The sequence below is a fragment of the Solanum stenotomum genome, chromosome 4 (genome assembly GCF_019186545.1).
Source record: "Solanum stenotomum isolate F172 chromosome 4, ASM1918654v1, whole genome shotgun sequence".
Lineage (NCBI taxonomy): Eukaryota > Viridiplantae > Streptophyta > Magnoliopsida > Solanales > Solanaceae > Solanum > Solanum stenotomum.
Window position 1 is genome coordinate 12665805 of NC_064285.1, and position 10627 is coordinate 12676431.

Genomic DNA, 10627 nt, shown 5'->3' on the forward strand with positions numbered 1-10627 from the left:
CCCTCATAAACATAGTACCAAATAATTCATATACATTTTAAAACTTAACTAGATTTGTTAACATATGAATTACAGATTTTCTCTTATAATTTCAGGATACTAGTTCTATACAAACTGCATACCAATTGGATACAACATTAAATAGTTTTATTTTCGATATTAATTCGAAACCAAATGAACACCAATTTAGATTACATGAAATACGAGTGTCATTTAATTGGTATTCAATTTGTATACACTGTCATCCAAAGATGAATTACAACTTGTCTCTTATAATTTCGGGATACCAGTTATATACAAATTGCATACCAATTGGATTCAATATTAAATAGTTTTAGTTTGGATATTAATTCAACATCAAATGAACACCAATTTAGATTACATGAAATCAGAGTTTCATTTAATTGGGATCCAACTTGTATATAATTGGCATCCAATTCATATATGATTGGTATTTTGTACTTCAAAATTTAAGACAAAAGCTAGAAAATAAAAAATGTATGAAGTTGGTATCCAACTTTTATAAATATTGAAAAATGAATTTGACAATGTAAAACAGTGATCATTATATTATGTACCCACCTCAATTACATCTTGTTTTATATATTTTTTTCAAGTGGGACACCAGATGGATACCAAATGAATACTAAATGTAAATTACATTAACTAATATCAGTGTGGATTCAGTTGCAAACCAAATGAATACCAATTGCATACCATTATTACTTAATAAATTACTCAATATATATTTTGAAAAACAATGAATACACTGTCACAATCAAAGCAAAACATGAGTTTAAAAGACAAAATAAAACAAAATACATGATTTTGTCACAATTTATAAATTATGATTTTTTTTGGCGTAGGATAATTTTAACATGTCTTCTTGTTGTGGCCCTCTCGATGACATGTACTGCAAGTAACTTTAGACCTTTTGAATTTTACATTAGCAAATCCCTTCCAGCGTTCAAGTTGCGGTCATCCTACAGTTCTTTTTGAACCAGACAGCAACTTAGGCTCAGAAACATAACTTGGTATATCCCACATACTCTCGCATGGGAGAGGTTCAACAGGGATCGCATATGCATCTTCAATACAAAAAAAAATAATACATGTGTTATATTTGTATACAAACTTTATACAATTCTTATTCACACATTTCGTACAGATTTTTACTCAATTGTCATCAATTATTCATACCAATATCATGTCAATAGAATACCAAAATAATTCTAACTCCAACTTATAAATATTTATTGTAATTTCTTAATTAAACAGTATACCAAATTCATTACATTATTATTATCAAATTACATTCCATAATAATGCCAAAAAAAATCCATTCAATCCAGAAATCATACCATAAAACATTATAGAATAGAGTATACACATTTCATACATTTTTTGGCACACTTTTCATACATATATCATGCTAACATTATTACTATTTCATCCCATAAATCGTAATTTTTTTCACAGCAGAATCATGTCAATATAATACAAACATAATACTAATTTTAACAATTAATTGTAATTTATTAAGTAAATAGTAAACACTTTCGTACCAAATTCATTACACTTACACTAACAAATTCATTCAAAACTATAAATTTTAATTTATTTTTTCACGAAAAAAACCAGTAATCAATAATATGGTGACACTAAACCACTACCAAAAAAACAGAAACTTACCAAGAAAATCACTAATATTACAATTTCACAACAACTAATAAGTATTATGAACAAAACGTATTGTATATACAAAAAAATATATCACATTCAATATAGTGACGATTTACAGTTTCATTTTGTTTTTTATTTCACTGAAATCCAAATAAAAATAGTAAACAATTAAAAATACTCACCTGAAGCAACCCATCTTCCGTCATGTTTAATTAATATTGATACGTAGTTATCCATAAAAAAAACAGGTTTTTTCAAACAAAAAAAAAAATTCAATTTGTCGATAGTGGCAATTTCTGGAAGAAAATCGAAGAGAGAGAAACGTGAAAGAAAAATGGATAAAATCATATTTTAAAATTAATTTTAACAAATTGGAGTGAATTAAGGAAACTGAATATTCTTAATTAGTTTGAACTTACTTAAATCATGCTAATTAATAATTATCTTAAATTAATTCAAATTTAATTGCCACCCCTATTTCCCTTTTTTTCATATTTTCCTTCAGAAATGTTTTTTTTTTTAAATCTTTTTATTCTTTTCAAATCAAATGTTTTTAATTATTAAAAATAACTTTTTTTTTAATTATCTGTTACAACCTGAAATTTTTAATGTTATAACTTGAAAGTCTAAATCTACTGCTATAACTCGAAAATATTAGTATAATATATGTCATATTAGAAATTTTCACTGCTTTGAATTCATGGACTAGTTATGTAGAATCATTATACAAACTGAAAATTCCAACCAAACACAGGATCAGTAATGCCAAATGAGTACTAAGATTTTTTTTTTCATGTTCAATTTGACCTTAAACCTTTATTTATAAGCAGCGTGACTCTTATTAAGCCTTAATTAATCCACCCATCTTTTCAGATGTGTAGAAATACAAATTTACAAAAAAATAAATTTAAATGCAGAATACAACATAAGATTCATGAATAAAAAGATTAAGGGAAAAATGACTTACAAAAGATCGAAGAGACGATGCGAGAGCAGTGTGGATGGTGAGAAGCTTGCGATGTTAACACTAAAACCCTAACACTACTCCAAGCCCAAATTCATCTTTATGGATGCCCATGGCCCATACCTCTCAATTTCATGGACAAATTTATTTTTTGTTATTTAATTTAGAGGATTTTACGAAAAAAAAAACATTCATGTATTTGTAGCATAAAAATTGATATATAAAAAATAGCTTTAAGTAAAATACTTTAACATTTTATTATTAAAGAAATGTAACCCTTTTATTTATACTTAGAATCAATTACATGATGCAAGTCCCCTCGGTCAATCATAACTCAAAGCTAACTAGTACAACCTCATTTTTCACCAACCAACTCATGTATAATTTTCTTCTTTATGAGTAGTAACTAGTAATACGCAAACCACCAACACCTCCTCATTGATCATTAACAACCTTATAATCTTTCCTATCTTCTCAAGGATTCCTGTCATGTTTATGACTTCTTTTGATATTTCTCAATGTAATCATATAATAAAGGTTTTAAAAGAATGATGTTATACACATTTGAAAGAAAGAATAAAGTTGGTATTTTATATTGTTCTCTTGTTCTATATTATTTCTCAAAATTAATATAGGTACTAAATGATGAAATAAAGAATGGAAATGAAAAGTTAGTAACAAATGTGATGTAATTAATTGAAATTAAAATTATGAATTTATGATTTTTTTTACACATAAGAGGGAAAATATGATATCAAGAGTCAAAAAACTATGCCACATCATGTTATAGATCGCAAATATATATAACTTAAAGTTCTTCAATTTCTCTTTTAATTTTAAAGCACATCCATTAATTATTCTCTAGCAAGACCTAAAAATTTCAAGCTGATGTCATTGATAGCCAAGACTTCCATTTTTAGGCAAAACGTTTAATTTCGAAGAAAGGGCCACGAGTATAACTTAGCTAATACAAAAAATAAAAAATAAAAAAAAAAAATTGGAGATATTAAAGTTAAAAATAGAATATTCAATCGTTTTTTACCATCTTGATTTGACAATAGTTATATGTTACTAGCCATATTAGCTCCACTTTTTTTCTTTTTGGAAGCATTTCATGAAGTATTCCAAAATTTAATTAGATAATTTTTTCTTTTTAACTCAAGAAGGGAGATGACTTATATTTACAGAACTATTTTAATTCTAATCTTTGTTCATTGAAGAATGATATAGTTGAATTTATAATGAGGTTAAGAATATGCGTCACGATTTATTTCGTTAAATTTAATTATAAATGGTTAAAAATGTTCATGAATGAGTTAAATAAAAATAATTAGAAAGATAAAGCGAGTAAAAAGAATCAAAATAAGTTATAGAGCTTCGACAATATGTATTTGCACTATATTTGGTGATGTTTAAGTGTTCATGATCCGATCCGGAATTGTTTAGTAAAGCATGAGACCAAAGACTAAGTGAAATATGAAAAGCTTGGAGCACAAAAATACCAATATATTGCTTTTTGTATTGTTTAGAGTCTCATGATTTACAATTGTGTTAAAAACTATTAATTATTAGTAAAAAAAAAATGTGATGCTTTAACAAATAGTAAAATTCCACTTGAGTCCTTAAGTACTATGTCCAATGACCATATTGCACATGGAAATATTGTTAAGTGTGTTAGCTAATATTTCTCTGTTGTTGGCAGGATAAGATACAAACATATCTGGTGTGTCTGTTCTTTTATCATGTTATCGGGACACAAGTCCTTTATCTTCATACTATAAACAGTTTCCACGACCATCCTTTACTAGTGCCACATGTTCACCCTTGAAATACTATTTTTCTCCAATCTAGCGACTAATATTTTGCAAAACTTCGTTAACATAGAAAAATAATATTAGATGGAACAACAAAAATTATACTCCTACCAATGATAGAATGATAGAATTCATCAGAGAAGTCTTTCAAAAAAGTTTTTTCTAAAGATAAAATACTCAAAAAGTAGTTCTGAAAATCATAAATAGCAAACTTGGTTTTAGTAATATTTTTTCTTAAACTACTGGCCATTTGGTACAAAAAATTAATAATAAAATCAATTATTTTCTTAATTTATTTTTATTTATTTATTATTGATTTGACACAATTTGAAAGAAATTTTTATAGTAGTAATAAATATAACATAATTTTCTAATATCACCTTTTAAATATAATAAATTCCAAAATAATCAAAGTTAATAATAAAGACAAATTAGCAATTAAATTGTCTTTTGATTTTCCAAAGTAGACAAGTAAAAATATACATTTATTTTTTTAGATAGTAGACAAGTAAAAATAGGTAGAGATATTTTATCAAATTGTTCTCACTCCGTCTCATATTAGTTGTCAATATTACCCAAAAAAAAAAAACTCTCAAATTACTTGTCACTTTACAAAAACAAAATATAGTTAATTATTTCCTTTATCGTAATTTATATGTCATTATTTCCTTATTAGTTAGTTTATAAAAGATATCACTTTTTTTTATTTGACGACCATTTAATGGCATCGTCCTTATTTTATTTGGCCCTACTTAACATTTTACTGTTAAAGTGATTTCTTTTGAATGTGGGTTCACACCTTCCATGGTTTTATTTGGCAGGTTGCTGGTGTAGATCTCGTCTTGCTAATTTCATCTGCCAATGAAAATGTTAGTTCCATTTGCTGGTGAAAATGTTATTTTTAATTTATGTGACAATATCGTTTTTCGAGAGTCAAATAGTTCAAGTTTGATCGAGAATTTGCGTATGGAATCTTCAATTTTTTGAAATGAAATTTATATATTTGTAAACTACGTAAAAAGTACTATAAGTTACAATAATTAACAATCCAGAATATTTAAGATATATGAAAAACTTATGATAAAAAATCGATTTATTTAAATCTCGAAATATGAAATGTGTCATTTAGACGGAGAGAGTATTAGTCTTATCATGGTAAGAAGTGGCTAAAAACATTTGTATCACTTTCTTAACTGTTCGCAACATCGTCATATATGCAAACCTTCTTGAATACATCTTCTAAAAGGGAATGGAATATCTGATAGCTTGTCATCTCATCTTTTCTGTTACTTGTTGCCGTCTCTTTGTTCATGGGATCCTCGTAAGAGGCCAACGACAATCGATGCTATTCTGGTAGAGGCAGAGCTATAATTAGGAGTTTGGGGTTCTAAAAAGAGATATTTTGAACCCACAATAGTAGTGTGAAAAGCATTTTCATTGCCCTTCCTTACCATTGAAATATCAATCAATTTTGTTGAGGATTCACAAGTTAATATACATATGTATTTATTAAATTTTTTAATAAAAATACAGGATCTACGAAAAAGCTAGTGGGTTCATTCGAACCCACGAACCCCCACCTAGTTCTGCATTTGCTTCCAAGTGGACAACTCCTTCATTTTTTTAACTTAATGTACATACGCCAATATCTGTCTCTCTATTAAATTAGATGATATCATTTGAGATGTGACAGAGTTGCTTTTACGTGCGCACCTCCTTCACTACGCTGTACGCATAAAGGTTGCTGTTGCTAAGACTCCTCCTTCTGATTTGTATTGTATTATATATATTACTAGTAAGGAAACTTGGGTTTTATCCCACCTCAGCATGAATTTTCCTGCTATGGAGCAACCATTGTAGCGGCTACCTAACTACTATAGCCAGGTTGATGAAACTAGAATCCAGAAAATATGAATTTTATAAATTGACTCCTCCTATTTAGTGGTAAAATAGATGGAGATTACTCCAAAAAAATCCTCATAGGCTACTCCAAGCTTAGGAACATTGGAGAGGAGGGATTCCAACGCAAAAAGATCAAAACCCTTGGATTTCAGGCCTGCTTCTGTCAGGATTCGCCCCAACAGAAGCAGAAGTTCGTGTTCAAATTTTGCCAACAGTCATCTGGGGTCCAAGTAGGCTAGGCTTAACTAGGTAGTTAGACATGTCTCTGAAAACATAATACATAGTAGAGTGATGCGATATTTCGTGCATAGGCCTTCGGGCACAACATCATGATGGCTAACTGTATTTATTATTATTGTTTAGGGTGGTAAGGTACGTGGTTAGTAATGTTGGTCTTATGATAGTATTTCATCCATAGGCCTTCAAACACGGAGTCTAGATAGTTAAATGTGTTGAATATTGTTGTTTAGGGTGGTAAGGTACTTGATTAGTAATGTTGGAGTTATGATAATTGTTGGGTGTTATCCTATGACGGTAACATGTGACTAATCTGATTTTGAGTTGGAAAAATTATGAGAGTCGTTTAATGTAGGTGAGGGTTGAACTATTTTCCAATTTACGTTATATGTTCATGTTAACTGTTCCATTAGTAATACTTGTACATACATATTCAAGAGTTAAAGGATTAATGTGAAATGATACATTATTTGTTGTCAAATCCCATGCCATGAATCTGTCTTAACTGCTGCTAGTCTTGGAAGGATAGTTGTATTCAGTGTGGTTGTGTAATATTTTTGATTACCAGTTGGCAAGGTTACCATGCTTGGTACACCTTATCAGTTAGATCGAATACCACACCTGGTACAGATTATTGATTGGCTCGGTACCACGTCGATACAGGTTCAATATTGATTGGCTCGGGTACCATGCTTGATTATTCACTATGTGTGGGCTCTGTGAGTGAATCCAATTTATTCTTTATTTGGTATCATCATAAGTTGGTCAATGAGTGGCCGGATTAATGTGTTAAATGCAGGATGGTCCTTGTGTAGATTGAGAATTGCATGTTAAACACTATAGATTCTATTTTAAGGATCCTTGGGTGGTCCGAGTTGCTTGAGGGTGTATTGGATTATATGTTAGATTAAGTTAAGAGAGATAGTCAAGAGTTTCGCAGACAGTGCACTAAATTGACTAAAGGCTAAGGATCAGGGTATTGGCAGAGGGGCATAGGATAGGGGACGGACCGGTTAATAGAGTTAGTTGGAGATTTGAAGTCAGCAAATGTGCACAAGATTGAGATTCAAAGATTAAAGTTTTTGAATTAATGTAACGACCTCCCTCGTCGTTATGGGCAAACTGTTAGTGAAAGGAAATGAGTGAAAAAACTTATGGAGTAATGAGTTAAATTTTTTTGGGTAGGCTAGGCTTCGATAAAATCTGAGTGATGTAAGGTCTAGAGAAATTTGGGGAAAGGATTGGGTGGAACGTCTAAGTGGGGTCTGCTTTTCTTGTCGCTAAGTGAGTTCGGGTGAATAGAACTTCCAATAACGAACTTGGCGTGAAGGGATTGGTTTGAAATGTTAAGGTTTGAAGGTGTATTACAAAATAGGCTAATTTTGGAGGAGTTTCGAGTCTCTGTCTTGTGAAATCCGCTATAGCGGGTGAAACACAACTATGGTGGCGGATTTATTTCCCGCTATAGCAAGAGATTCTGCTATAGCATCACTGCTATAGCAAGATTGGGCCGCTATAATGGGATTAGTCGCATTTAATGCAGAAAATTCTCAAAATTGCTCATTATTTTACAACATTTTTGGGGAGATAAGGGGTGCCTAGGGAGAATTTCATCTATCTTCCATCGTTATCATCGGTAAAGGTAAGTAAATTTGTTCCCTAGCTTGATAATTTGATTTTTAGGCCTTAGAATATATGGTGATTACTTTCGTGGAGGATTTGAATGAGTATAATGGTGGAAAACCCTTGATTTTGGTAGAGTTATCATGAAATTGGCCTGAGATTTGGGATAAGGATATAATCTAGGCGTATTTAGGCCATTTGGGTCTGATATATGTTATATTGATTGTTTGTAGACCAAGAATAAGCTAGTATCATAACACGGGGAAAGCTGAGGTTCAATAGAGCATTTTGGGCTTGATTAGAGGTAGATGATGGTTGTTTGTTTCCTGTTTATGTTATATGTTCTTGCTAACTGCTTCATCAATATTTTATGTATAATGTATGGCTAGCGAATGAAAGGAGTATAACGTGAAATGTTAGCTTGTGTCAATCTCATGCAATGAATATGTTTACTTGGGTGCACAAGTGTGAACGCATGCATTGTGATTGTGATTATGATTATAATGTATGATTGTCGGTTGGATTATGTACCACGTCTAATTCTTACTAAAGTTTGGCTCGGATACCATGTCTGGTACATGATATCTTTTAGTAGGCTTGGGTGCCCTGCTTGGTACATATTAAGTTGCTCGGATATCACACTTAGTACATATCCGATTTAATTGGGTACCACACCTAGTACGGGATATCTATATGGTTGGATGGGGTACTATGCCGGTACAACTTACTAACGGTTGGCTCGTGTACCACGCCTAGTAAATGTGATTGTTGTGTGTGAGTTCCATAACTGAATTGAGTTGTCTTTGTTGTAATGTTATTGATCTTGTTCATTGCGTATGTTATCTATTTTACTAGGTTGTGGTCATACATTGTGAATTTTGTGTACTAATACTGCACTTGCTCTTTCTTTGTAGAGTACAAGACATATTGCGGAGGCTGCTACACGACCTAAATTGTAACTCCAACACTTTTGAATCCAAAGGTGAACCTTATCTTCCGAGATGCTATGAATTCCTCTTTTCCCTCTAGTCCATTTTCTGAACTTAGGCTCTTGTTGTTTTGGGGATTCATCCCCACATTCTAGATTACATAGATGTTTTTGTAAACGACTTTCAGTTTCTAGGGAGTTACTTCCACAATATTTTGTGATAATGTTTGTTTATTTATGAAACTTAATTTTAAGTGTTGAATACTACTTCCTTTTGATGTTTAGTTGACGACATGCTAGTAGATAGTTGGCTTCCATCGGGGGTTAGTGGGTTGCCTCTCACGATGGATTGGATCATGATACACTAGGAAGAATTTTATTCCACTGAATATTTTCTAGTAGGATTTTCAACAAGGCAGCCAATATGCATATTATTATATATGTGTATTTTCACTATTGTAGAATTCAATAGTTATAACTACTTGTTAAACACTATATTTAATTTTACCCTTTTAAAAGGAATATCTTTTTCTTCACTAGAATTTTTTCAACTAAATTTTTCTAATAAGATTTAATGAGTCACAATATCTATCAAATAGACATTTAAGGGTGAGTGCTCTTAATATATTTTATGTTATAGTGAATGCTTTTGTTTATCTTTTGGATAAAAGCTAAAGATATTTGCTTTGGAACTACATTTGTTTTTCCCTATAAATATAAGGATTTTCATTCATTGCATTTCATCTCTCAAGAGAAATAAGTTTTTCCACTTCTCTCTACCTCACTCTATGATATTTTTTTTCTTGATTTTTTATTTTATAGTAACATATATCAAACAAAAAATGACTTTTTTTGAAAATATTAAGATAAAATTTCTCATTTTGGATCTACTTGGACTAGATATCAACCAAATTTTTGATGGTTTAAAATGAATTGAGCTGAGATAATAAATATATAAGTCAATAAACAATCCATGAATAGAGTATATAATTGCTGAGATAATTGGTATCCGTATTCTTGCATTGTATTTGATCATTTTCTCTATTCCGATAGTACCGGTGGTTTCTGTTGAAAGTGTAAACATGTGATCTTTCATTATTGTTCTTTATTCCCTTGTCATTTCATCAAATAACATTCATTCAACATTCATAAGTTAATTTTTTCTTCTTCGAAAGATGTTCATTGTAGACACCTCATATAGAGTTTTGGTGTATCATTTTGACACTTGTTTTTTGACAATAAACAAAAAATTAAAGAGTGCAGTATACTCGTTGATGACGTGACAAACAGTCAATTAAATAATTACATGTGTTATTTTAAATTAAAAAATATTTTAAAATCTATTTAGTAAATAAAATACACTACGCGCAACAATTTTCTTTCTTTTTTTCTTTAATCTGATTTTTAAAATTGTTTCAAATCTTTTTTTTTCCTATTTTCATGTTGTTTTGAGAGAGAAAAGAGTGTGTGGGTGGG

The 10627-nt window shown here is 30.4% G+C and overlaps 3 protein-coding genes across 5 annotated transcripts in view; all 3 read right to left on the reverse strand.

Moving 5' to 3' along the window:
- The window catches only part of LOC125862319 (cytochrome c1-2, heme protein, mitochondrial-like), a 924866-nt gene that overhangs the window by 856294 nt on the left and 57945 nt on the right, over window positions 1-10627 (reverse strand). The window lies entirely within an intron of this gene.
- The window catches only part of LOC125862338 (uncharacterized), a 533211-nt gene that overhangs the window by 512772 nt on the left and 9812 nt on the right, over window positions 1-10627 (reverse strand). The window contains exon 1 of one of the 3 annotated variants that reach the window (XM_049542394.1): window positions 2651-2751. The exons of the other annotated variants lie outside the window; for them this stretch is intronic. The gene's annotated coding sequence lies outside the window, so the exon portion shown is untranslated. Of the gene's footprint in view, window positions 1-2650; window positions 2752-10627 lie in introns of those variants that run through there. 3 annotated transcript variants of the gene reach the window in all.
- The window catches only part of LOC125862758 (phosphopantothenoylcysteine decarboxylase subunit VHS3-like), a 29588-nt gene that overhangs the window by 17027 nt on the left and 1934 nt on the right, over window positions 1-10627 (reverse strand). The gene's annotated exons all lie outside the window — the stretch shown is intronic.